Below are 12,140 nucleotides of genomic sequence, written 5' to 3' on the forward strand. Positions count from 1 at the left end.
TGGATGTTTCAGGAAACACCATACACTTCTCCAGAGTGGCTGCTGGTAATTTACATCCCGCCCATCAGCATAACAAGGCTCCCAGTTCTCCATGGCCTGTCCTGCCTTTCTGGATTTTACACTTTTTTCAGATGGGCCTTTTGACCGGGGGGCAGTGAGACTTCATTGTAATGCAGATTTCCTTTGCAAGCTTGCTTGGTTGGCCAAAAAGGGCGTATGCGTTTTTTCCTGAATATATTCAGGAAAAAACGCATACGCCCTTTTTGGCCAAGTGCATCATTGTGGACGTTCTGCCTCTTTTCCTATGCTTTACATGCAATTCCAGTCTACCTCCTGAAATCGGTTTCCTGCAATTCTGCCCCGCTTTCAACTCCTCTTGGCTGCCTCACTTCAATATATTTTTGGAAGATAGGTGTCATTTATAACTCTGCAGGTTTGTGAATTACAGTGCCCCTGAGCTCCTTTCTTCAACTCGCTTTCTTGTGAGCTGGCCGCAACACCACAGGATTGCTTCGGGCCCTAGTTTGGTTCCGGCATGGCACGCTGAGCCTTTGGTTAATTCCTCTTCCTGGTGGGAAATGAGAGTTAAATTTGCGCGTCCGGACACCTCCAGCTAGTCTCTCATTGGTTCTCCCTATTCCTGTTCATTTTCCACAGAAATTGCAAACTGGGCCAAACAGGAGGTTAAAGGCACTGACTCTCCAAGTGGGGAGAGTGTTAGTAAAGCGTCTGGAATGTTGCACCCGAGTACCAGGGGACGAAAACTGAGACACATTTGAACACGTTTCCCGATCACACGGTTGATTATACTCTGGGGTCCACATGCATGTTTTAGCTGAAGGAAGAATCCCTTAAACATGGAGAGTTGAGACCCATGGAATTGGTACCATGCAATATGACTTCAAAGGGTCTGCATTTGCTCACCGAACCTCACCAATCCTATCACTGCTGCGTTTATGCCGCTGTACACACGCTTGATTCTCTTTCGGAGACATATAAATCCATAGTTTTTAAGATTCTTACTAGTCAGGTATATTGTTAGGCGTTTAATATGGGGTGTTGAGTCCAGTTCGTTGAGCAAGGAGTAGCACTTGTCTATTATATATTTGGCTTATGGAACGGTATCTGTGCTAATTTCAATCTCTTGTTGTATGCAGCACCCCAACTCACCTTTCCCCTTAAGCAAGCATAAATTGGTTTTCTACATTTGACACTCTGTTCTGTTTAGTAATTTAGTTCTTGTGTAACCAAGTTTACATTCCATGTAGTAGTGATATCTTATGATGTTTCTTTTTCTGTGTGACTTATTTCTTTATTTTTTTTTATTTTTTTTTTTTGCGGTACGTGGGCCTCTCACTGTTCTGGTCTTTCCCATTGCGGAGCACAGGCTCCGGACGCGCAGGCTCAGCGGCCATGGCTCACAGGCCCAGCCGCTCCGCGGCATGTGGGATCTTCACGGAACGGGGCACGAACCCATGTCCTCTGCATCGGCAGGCGGACTCTCAACCACTGCGCCACCAGGTAAGCCCTGTGTGACTTATTTCATTTAGAATCATCGTACCTGAATCCACTCATTATGCTGCTATGGGCCTGATGAAATAGATTTCATTGCTGAGTGATATTGCATTGTACGTATGTACCACAACTTCTTTATCCATTTTTCGCATTCTGTGATATTGAACTTGTACGGTGAACAAGGTTCTTGTAAACAGAGCCGTCCCAAACTTGGGGTGGCTGTGTCTTTTTGATTTTAATTTCCCTAAGCTATAGGACCATAAGTGGAAGTGCCCTAGGCTCTGTTGCTTTGTTTTTTAGATGTTTCAGGAAACACCATACACTTCTCCAGAGTGGCTGTTGGCAATTTACATCCCGCCCATCAGCATAACAAGGCTCCCAGTTCTCCATGGCCTGTCCTGCCTTTCTGGATTTTACACTTTTTTCAGATGGCCCTTTTGACCGGGGGGCAGTGAGACTTCATTGTAGTGCAGATTTCTTTTGCAAGCTTGCTTGGTTGGCCAAAAAGGGCGTATGCGTTTTTTCCTGAATATATTCAGGAAAAAACGCATACGCCCTTTTTGGCCAAGTGCATCATTGTGGACATTCTGCCTCCTTTCCTATGATTTAAATGCAATTCCAGTCTACCTCCTGAAATCGGTTTCCTGCAATTCTGCCCCGCTTTCAACTCCTCTTGGCAGCCTTACTTCAATATATTTTTGGAAGATAGCTGTCATTTATAACTCTGCAGGTTTGTGAATTACAGTGCCCCTGAGCTCCTTTCTTCAACTCGCTTTCTTGTGAGCTGGCCGCAACACCGCAGGATTGCTTCAGGCCCTAGTTTGTTTCCGGCACGGCATGCTTAGCCTTTGGTTAATTCCTCTTCCTGGTGGGAAATGAGAGTTAAATTTGCCCGTCCAGACACCTCCATCTAGTCTCACATTGGTTCTCCCTATTCCTGTTTATTTTCCACAGAAATTGCAAAATGGGCCAAACAGGAGATTAAAGGCACTGACTCTCCAAGTGGGGAGAGTGTTAGCAAAGCGTCTGGAATGTTGCACCCGAGTACCAGGGGACGTAAACTAAGACACATTTGAACACGTTTTCCGATCACACGGTGGATCATACTCTGGGTTCCACATGCATGTTTTAGCTGAAGGAAGAATCCCTTAAACATGGAGAGTTGAGACCCATGGAATGGGTACCATGCAATATGACTTCAAAGGGTCTGCATTTGCTCACCGAACCTCATCAATCCTATCACTTCTGCGTTTATGCCACTGTACACACGCTTGATTCTCTTTCGGAGACATATAAATTCGTAGTTTTTAAGATTATTTCTAGTCAGGTGTATTCTTAAGCGTTTAATATGGGGTGTTGAGTCCACTTCGTTGAGCAAGGAGTAGCTCTTGTCTATTACATATTTGGCTTATGGAATGGTATATGTGCTAATTTCAATCTCTGGTTTCATGCAGCACCCCAACTCACCTTTCCTCTTAAGCAAGCATAAGTTGGTTTTCTACATTTGAGACCCTGTTCTGTTTTGTAATTCAGTTCTTGTGTAGCCAAGTTTACCTTCCGTGTAGTAGTGATATCTTATGGTGTTTCTTTTTCTGTGTGACTTATTTCACTTAGAATCATCATACCTGAATCCACTCATTATGCTGCTACGGGCCTGATGACATAGATTTTATTGCTGAGTGATATTGCATTGTACGTAAGTACCACAACTTCTTTATCCATTTTTCGCTTTCTGTGATATTGAACTTGTACCGTAAACGAGGTTCTTGTAAACAGAGCCGTCCCAAACTTTGGGGTGGCTGTGTCTGTTTGATTTTAATTTCCCTAAGCTATAGGACCATAAGTGGAAGTGCCCTACGCTCTGTTGCTTAGTTTTTTAGATGTTTCAGGAAACACCATACACTTCTCCAGAGTGGCTGTTGGCAATTTACATCCTGCCCATCAGCATAACAAGGCTCCCAGTTCTCCATGGCCTGTCCTGCCTTTCTGGATTTTACACTTTTTTCAGATGGCCCTTTTGACCGGGGGGCAGCGAGACTTCATTGTAGTGCAGATTTCTTTGCAAGCTTGCTTGGTTGGCCAAAAAGGGCTTATGCGTTTTTTCCTGAATATATTCAGGAAAAAACGCATACGCCCTTTTTGGCCAAGTGCATCATTGTGGACGTTCTGCCTCTTTTCCTATGCTTTACATGCAATTCCCGTCTACCTCCTGAAATCGGTTTCCTACAATTCTGCCCCGCTTTCAAGTCCTCTTGGCAGCCTTACTTCAATATATTTTTGGACGACAGCTGTCATTTATAACTCTGCAGGTTTGTGAATTACAGTGCCCCTGAGCTCCTTTCTTCAACTCGCTTTCTTGTGAGCTGGCCGCAACACCGCAGGATTGCTTCAGGCCCTAGTGTGGTTCCGGCACGGCACGCTGAGCCTTTGGTTAATTCCTCTTCCTGGTGGGAAATGAGAGTTAAATTTGCCCGTCCACACACCTCCAGCTAGTCTCTCATTGGTTCTCCCTATTCCTGTACATTTTCCGCAGAAATTGCAAACTGGGCCAAACAGGAGGTTAAAGGCACTGACTCTCCAAGTGGGGAGAGTGTTAGTAAAGCGTCTTGAATGTTGCACCCGAGTACCAGGGGACGAAAACTGAGACACATTTGAACACGTTTCCTGATCACACGGTGGATCATACTCTGTGTTCCACATGCATGTTTCAGCTGAAGGAAGAATCCCTTAAACCTGGAGAGTTGAGACCCATGGAATGGGTACCATGCAGTATGACTTCAAAGGGTCTGCATTTGCTCACCGAACCTCACCAATCCTATCACTGCTGCGTTTATGCCGCCGGACACACGCTTGATTCTCTTTCGGAGACAAATAAATCCGTAGGTTTTAAGATTATTTCTAGTCAGGTATATTCTTAGGCGTTTAATATGGAGTGTTGAGTCCACTGCGTTGAGCAAGGAGTAGCTCTTGTCTATTACATATTTGGCTTATGGAACTGTATCTGTGCTAATTTCAATCTCTGGTTTTATGCAGCACCCCAACTCACCTTTCCCCTTAAGCAAGCATAAGTTGGTTTTCTACATTTGAGACCCTGTTCTGTTTTGTAATTCAGTTCCTGTGTAGCCAAGTTTACATTCCGTGTAGTAGTGATACCTTATGATGTTTCTTTTTCTGTGTGACTTATTTCTCTTAGAATCATCGTACCTGCATCCACTCATTATGCTGCTACGGGCCTGATGACATAGATTTCATTGCTGAGTGATATTGCATTGTACGTAAGTACCACAACTTCTTTATCCATTTTTCGCTTTCTGTGATATTGATCTTGTACCGTAAACGAGGTTCTTGTAAACAGAGCCGGCCCAAACTTTGGGGTGGCTGTGTCTTTTTGATTTTAATATTCCTAAGCTATAGGACCATAAGTGGAAGTGCCCTAGGCTCTGTTGCTTTGTTTTTTAGATGTTTCAGGAAACACCATACACTTCTCCAGAGTGGCTGTTGGCAATTTACATCCCGCCCACCAGCATAACAAGGCTCCCAGTTCTCCATGGCCTGTCCTGCCTTTCTGGATTTTACACTTTTTTCAGATGGCCCTTTTGACCGGGGGGCAGTGAGACTTCATTGTAGTGCAGATTTCCTTTGCAAGCTTGCTTTGTTGACCAAAAAGGGCGTATGCGTTTTTTCCTGAATATATTCAGGAAAAAACGCATACGCCCTTTTTAGCCAAGTGCATCATTGTGGACGTTCTGCCTCTTTTCCTATGCTTTACATGCAATTCCCGTCTACCTCCTGAAATCGGTTTCCTGCAATTCTGCCCCGCTTTCAAGTCCTCTTGGCAGCCTTACTTCAATATATTTTTGGACGATAGCTGTCATTTATAACTCTGCCGGTTTGTGAATTACAGTGCCCCTGAGCTCCTTTCTTCAACTCGCTTTCTTGTGAGCTGGCCGCAACACCGCAGGATTGCTTCAGGCCCTAGTGTGGTTCCGGCACGGCACGCTGAGCCTTTGGTTAATTCCTCTTCCTGGTGGGAAATGAGAGTTTAATTTGCCCGTCCAGACACCTCCAGCTAGTCTCTCTTTGGTTCTCCCTATTCCTGTTCATTTTCCACAGAAATTGCAAACTGGGCCAAACAGGAGGTTAAAGGCACTGACTCTCCAAGTGGGGAGAGTGTTAGTAAAGCATCTGGAATGTTGCACCCGAGTTCCACGGGACGAAAACTGAGACACATTTGAACACGTTTCCCGATCACACCGTGGATCATAGTCTGGGTTCCACATGCATGTTTTAGCTGAATGAAGAATCCCTTAAACCTGGAGAGTTGAGACCATGGAATGGGTACCATGCAATATGACTTCAAAGGGTCTGCATTTGCTCACCGAACCTCACCAATCCTATCACTGCTGCGTTTATGCCGCTGTACACATGCTTGATTCTCTTTCAGAGACATATAAATCCATAGGTTTTAAGATTCTTACTAGTCAGGTATATTCTTAGGCTTTTAATATGGGATGTTGAGTCCACTTCGTTGAGCAAGGAGTAGCTCTTGTCTATTACATATTTGTCTTATGGAACGGTATCTGCTAATTTCAATTTCTGGTTTTATGCAGCACCCCAACTCACCTTTCCCCTTAAGCAAGCATAAGTTGGTTTTCTACATTTGAGACCCTGTTCTCTTTTGTAATTCAGTTCCTGTGTAGCCAAGTTTACATTCCGTGTAGTAGTGATATCTTATGATGTTTCTCTTTCTGTGTGACTTATTTCACTTAGAATCATCGTACCTGAATCCACTCATTATGCTGCTACGGGCCTGATGACATAGATTTCATTGCTGAGTGATATTGCATTGTACGTAAGTACCACAACTTCTTTATCCATTTTTCGCTTTTTGCGATATTGAACTTGTACCGTAAACGAGGTTCTTGTAAACAGAGCCATCCCAACCTTTGGGGTGACTGTGTCTTTTTGATTTTAATTTCCCTAAGCTATAGGACCATAAGTGGAAGTGCCCTAGGCTCTGTTGCTTAGTTTTTTGGATGTTTCAGGAAACACCATACAGTTCTCCAGAGTGGCTGTTGGCAATTTACATCTCGCCCATCAGCATAACAAGGTTCCCAGTTCTCCATGGCCTGTCCTGCCTTTCTGGATTTTACTCTTTTTTCAGAAGGCCCTTTGACCGGGGGGCAGTGAGACTTCATTGTAGTGCAGATTTCCTTTGCGAGCTTGCTTGGTTGGCCAGAAAGGGCGTATGCGTTTCTTCCTGAATATATTCAGGAAAGAACGCATACGCCCTTTTTGGCCAAGTGCATCATTGTCGACGTTCTGAGTCTTTTCATATGTTTTCAGTGCAATTCCAGTCTACCTCCTGAAATAGGTTTCCTGCAGTTCTGCCTTGCTCTCAGTGCCTCTTCATAGCCTTACTTCAATATACTTTTGGAAAATAGTTGGCCTTTATAACTCTGCAGGTTTTTGAATTGCAGTGGCCCTTAGCTCCATTTTTCAGCTCTTATTTTTGTGATCTTGCCTCATATCCACAGGATTTCTTCAGGCCCTATTCTTCTTCTGGGGCGCCTTGCTCTGCCTTTGGTTAATTCTTCTTCCTGAATTGAAATTAGAGTGACATGTGCCCATTGAAACCGCTACAGCTATTTTCTCACTGGTTCCCCCTATTCCCATTCATCCTCCGCATTAACTGCAGACTGTGTGATACCGGAACTTAAAGGCATTGACTCTCCATGTGGAGATGTTGTTAGTAAAGTGGCTGGAATGTTGATCCGGAGCCCCAGGAGAGGAAAATGAGGTGCATTTTAGAAACCTTTCCCGATCATATGGTATACCATCCGCTGGATTTCCCATGCATGGTTTAGCTGTAGGAAGATTCCCTTCAACTTGGAGTGTTGGGACCCTTGGAATAAGTAGCATGAAGTATTGCATTAAACTTTCGGCAGTTGCTCACCAAAGCTCTCCAATCCTTTCAGCCCCAAGTGTCCAGCCTTATGTCTTATCCAGCTGTGGGTTTATATGTGGTCATTCCAGGTTGCATCACAGCCCCTGAGCGAATTTTGTAAGAATTTTTCTCTCTTTCATTGTTTCTGCGTTTTGGTTTTAAAATTTATTTCTATAATGGGGTTTAGCTCATTTTCACTGCTGTGTTTGTGCCGCTCTGCGCACACTTGATTCCCTTATGGAGATATATCAATACATGGGTTTTAAGATTCTTATTACTCAGATATATTTCTCTGCGGTTTATAGGGTGTGTTGAGGCCAGTTCATTGAGCAAGGTGTAGATCTTGTCTGATACCTATTTGGTTTATTGAACGGTATCTGTGCTAATTTCAAACTCTGGTTTTATGCATCACCCCACCTCTCCTTTCCCCTTAAGCTGACATAAGTGTGTTTTCTAAATGTGAGACACTGTTCTGTTTTGTAATTCATTTTTTGTGCAGCCATATTTATCCTCCCTCTATAAGTGATATCTTATGATATGTTTCTTTTTCTGTTTGACTTATTTCAAGTAGTATTATCGGACCTCAATCCACTCTTTATCCTTCTACTAGCCTTATTACATTGATTTCATGGTGAAGAGATATTCCATTGTACATAAGTACCACATTTTCTTTATCCATTGTTCTCTTTCCTGGGATATTTAAGGTGTACTGAAGTTGAGGTTCTTGTAAACAGAGTAGCCCTAAACTGTGGTGTGCTTGTGTCTTGTTGATTTTTAGACTTCCCTAGATATACTCCCGTGATTGGAAGTGCCCTATGCTCTGTCGCTCTGTTTTTTAGATGATTTAGGAACCACCATACACTTCTCCAGAGTGGCTCTCGGCAGTTCACACACTGTCCATCAGCGTATAAAGGCTCCCTGTTCTCCATGGCCTGTCCTGCATTTCTGGTTTTTACAATTTTTTCGGATGGCCCTTTTGACCGGTGGGAAATGAGACTTCTTTGTTGTGCACATTTGCATTGCTTGCTTGCTTGGTTGCCCATAAAGTGCGTATGCGTTTTTTCCTGGATATATTCAGGAAAAAACGCATACTCCCTTTTGGGCCAACTGCATCATTGTCGAAATTCTGCCGCTTTTCATGTGCTTTAAAGGCGAGTCCAATCTATCTCTTGAAATCTGTTTCTTGCAATTCTGTCTTGCATTCAGATCCTCTTCTTTGCCTTACCTCAACATATTTTTGGACGTTAGTTTTCATTTATAACTCTGCAGGTTTGTGAATTGCAGTGACCCTGAGCTCCATTTTTTAAGTTGCTCTTTTGTGAGCTGGCCTCAAAACCGCAGGATTGCTTCAGGCCCTATTTTGGCTCCGGCGAGGCGGGCTGAGCCTTTTTTTAATTCTTATTCTTAATGGGAAATTAGAGTGACATGTGCCCGTCCAAACCCCTACAACTATTCTCTCATTGGTTCCCCCTGTTCCCGTTCATCCTCCTCACAATTTGCAAAATGTGTGAAACAGAAGTTTAAATGTGCTGATTCTCTAAGTGGGGAGATTCTAAGTAACGTGGCTGGAATGATGAACAGGAGCACCAGGAGAGGATAAATGAGGTGCATTTTAGACACATCTCCCGATCACATGGTGTACAGTCCTCTGGGTTTTCCATGCATGTTTTAGCTGTAGGAAGATTCCTTGAACCTGCAGATTTGGGACCCATTGAATGGGTACCAGGTAGTATTACTTTAAAGGGTGTGCATTTCCTCACCCAACCTCACATTTCTCTTAGCGCGAACAGTTTCCAGCCTTATGTCTCATCCTGCTGTGGGTCTAGATGTGTTCAATCCATGTTGCATCACCGTCCCTGAGGAAAAGTTGTAAGAGGTTTTCTCTGTCTCTCTGTCGTTTATTTTTTTCAATTTATTACTATGTTGTTTACAGCTGATTTTCAAAGCTCTGTTTCTTGCTGCTGTACATCCACTTGATTCACGTACAGAGAGACATCAATAATTTCTTTTTCAGATTCTTACCAGTCATAGATATTCTTTTCCGGTGACTTGAGTGTGCTGAGTGCAGTTCTTTTAGCTACCGTGTAGGCCTTGTTGATTATCAGTTTGGTATTTGGAATGGTATCTTTGCTAATTTCAACCTCCTGGATGATGCCTCACCCCTCCCCACCTTTCCCGTTTGGCAGCCTTACGCGTGTTTTCTACATATTTATGTCACTTAGAATGATCATACGTAACTCCTCCGGAGTTGTTACAACTGGCCATATTTCATTGATTTCCAGGCTGAGTAATATTCCACTCTACATAAGTACCACATCTCTATCCATTTTTTCCCTCCAGAGACATTTAAGTTATATCCTAGTCGAGGATCTTTTAAACAGAGAGGCAGTAAACATTGGGGTGCCTGTGTCCTCTCGATTTTTGTTTTTCCCAAGATATACGCCCATGAGTGCAAGTGCCCTATGCTCTGTAGCTCATTTTTTAGATGCTTTAGTAAACACAATACACTTCTCCAGAATGGCCGTTGGCAATATACATTTCCACTATAAGCCTCACAGGGCTCCCTCTTCTCCTTGCCCTGTCCTGCATTTCTGGCGTTTACACTTTATGAGGATGGCTCTTCTGACTGATGCGAAGTGATATCTTTTGTAGTATTGATTTCCAGTGCCCACCTGTTTGGTTGGCTAAAAAAGTGTATGCCCTTTTCTTGAATATATACAGAAAAAAACGCATACAGCCTTTTTGGCCAACTGCAATGTCGGCAATGTTCAGCCCCTTTTCTTGTGCTTAATGGCGAGTCCTTTCTACCTCCTCAAATCCCTTTCCTGCCATTCTCCCTTGCTTGCCAATCCTTTTCTCTGACTTTCCTCAAGACATTTTTCAGTGATAGATATTTTCAACTCTGCAGTTTCGTGAATTTTACTGCCCCTGAGTTCCATTGTTCAACTTGTGTTTATGGGAACTGGCCACAAAGCAGTGGGATTTCCTCAAGCCCTATACTGTTTCCATGGGCAACCCTAGCCTTTGGTCAATTCATCTTCCTGATTGGAAATTAGAGTGACATGTGCCTGTCTGAACACCTAGGACTTGTCTCTCATTGTTCCTCATCCTTCCGCTTCATCCTCTGGACAAATTCCAAACTGTACGCAACAGGATGTTGACAGTGTTGACATCTCCAAGTGGGGAGACTGTTAGTAAAGACGCTGGAGGGGTGAACCCGAGCACCAGGAGATGAGGAGATGAGATGCCTTTTCCAAACTCTTCCCGATCAGACGGTATACCATCCTCTGGATGTGACAGACATGTTTTAGCAGTAGGAAGAGTCCCATTCATGTAAGGAGAACACCAGGGCTTTTTCAAAATCAGTGTCTCCCTGAAACCCAAACTGGGGAGTTTTTTAAGCTACGGCTACACATATGTTCATTAAGGGCCTTGGGAAGTAGGCAGAGTCCAAACTTTAGATGACTGAAGTCTTCAGGGTCAGAAGCACTCACCACCGGCTTCCCTTAGGTTACACTTTAACTGTCATTGATAGATGATGTCAATAAAAATATCTATTCTTTTTCCGATTATTTCCCCTTATAGGTTATTGCACAATATTGAGTGTAGTTCCCTGTGCTATACAGTAGTTCCTTGTTGATGATCTATTTTATACATAGCAGTGTGTATGTGTTAATTCCAAACTGTTAATTTATCCCTCCTCCCACCTTTCCCCTTTGGTAATAATAAATTATAAGATTTTATACTTCTCAGAAATGGGGGAGCTGAAAGAGAGGTATCATTTTCAATGGAAAAGCATTTAAAACAAGATTGAAGCTTTAACCAAGATTATTAGATGTACATCCTTGGAAAGAAATCACTTCATTTCTCTAATATTGACCTGACAAATAAGACAAACCTTTTCACTGAACTTGCTTATAATAAAGTGATGGAAATATCAAATGGAAGTGTTAGAAACATCTTATTTTACCCGAGCCTTATAAACTGTTCTATGTTAACTACAGTTTGGCTCACACATCTGTTCATTGAAGTTACAATAGTCTCAATTTCTGTTACTGATCCTCCAGAGTGGACCCCAACAAGGGTCCCCCTGCCCAGTGTCATTGGGGCCAACAGATCGAGACTGAGTTTGGTCCCCAAGCAAAGGAAACTTTATATTTTCATCAGAGAATGGAGAGGTGAGAGCATGCACTACCCCGTGGGCTGTGGGCTGGGCTGCTGTGTAGAGATCCTGTCAGAGTCAGTGGGAGGGAGGGGGCGGAGCTCTCAAGGGCCGGGTTGGCTGCAGCTCAGGCTCTATATCTCGGAGTCTGCACTGGGCCCCAGGAGCTGAGGTGTCGACCCAGCCATTCTGCACCAGGAAATCTGGTCTGAAGTGCCGGGTGTGGAACCTCTGCATGCGGGACCCTAGGAGCATGTGAAATTAGACAAAGCACAAAGGATAAAAAAGGTCAGACTTGACTTTATTGCCCACATTCTATTTTTATCTCCCAGGGATTTTTAATGGGCTTTGCTGGGGACAAACCCCTCCTCTGCCTTTTGTCCCGTTCCTCATTCTTGGAGTGCTGAGGGTGCAGACCCTTCTTCTGTAACTGCTGAGTGCTGAGTTGGGAGCCCTCATACCAGGGGACGAGGGTCAGAACTTCTCCCCAGCAGCCTCCAGGTGACGTTGATTGGC

The sequence above is a fragment of the Leucopleurus acutus genome, assembly GCF_964270905.1.
Source record: "Leucopleurus acutus genome assembly, chromosome: 1".
Classification (NCBI taxonomy): domain Eukaryota; kingdom Metazoa; phylum Chordata; class Mammalia; order Artiodactyla; family Delphinidae; genus Leucopleurus; species Leucopleurus acutus.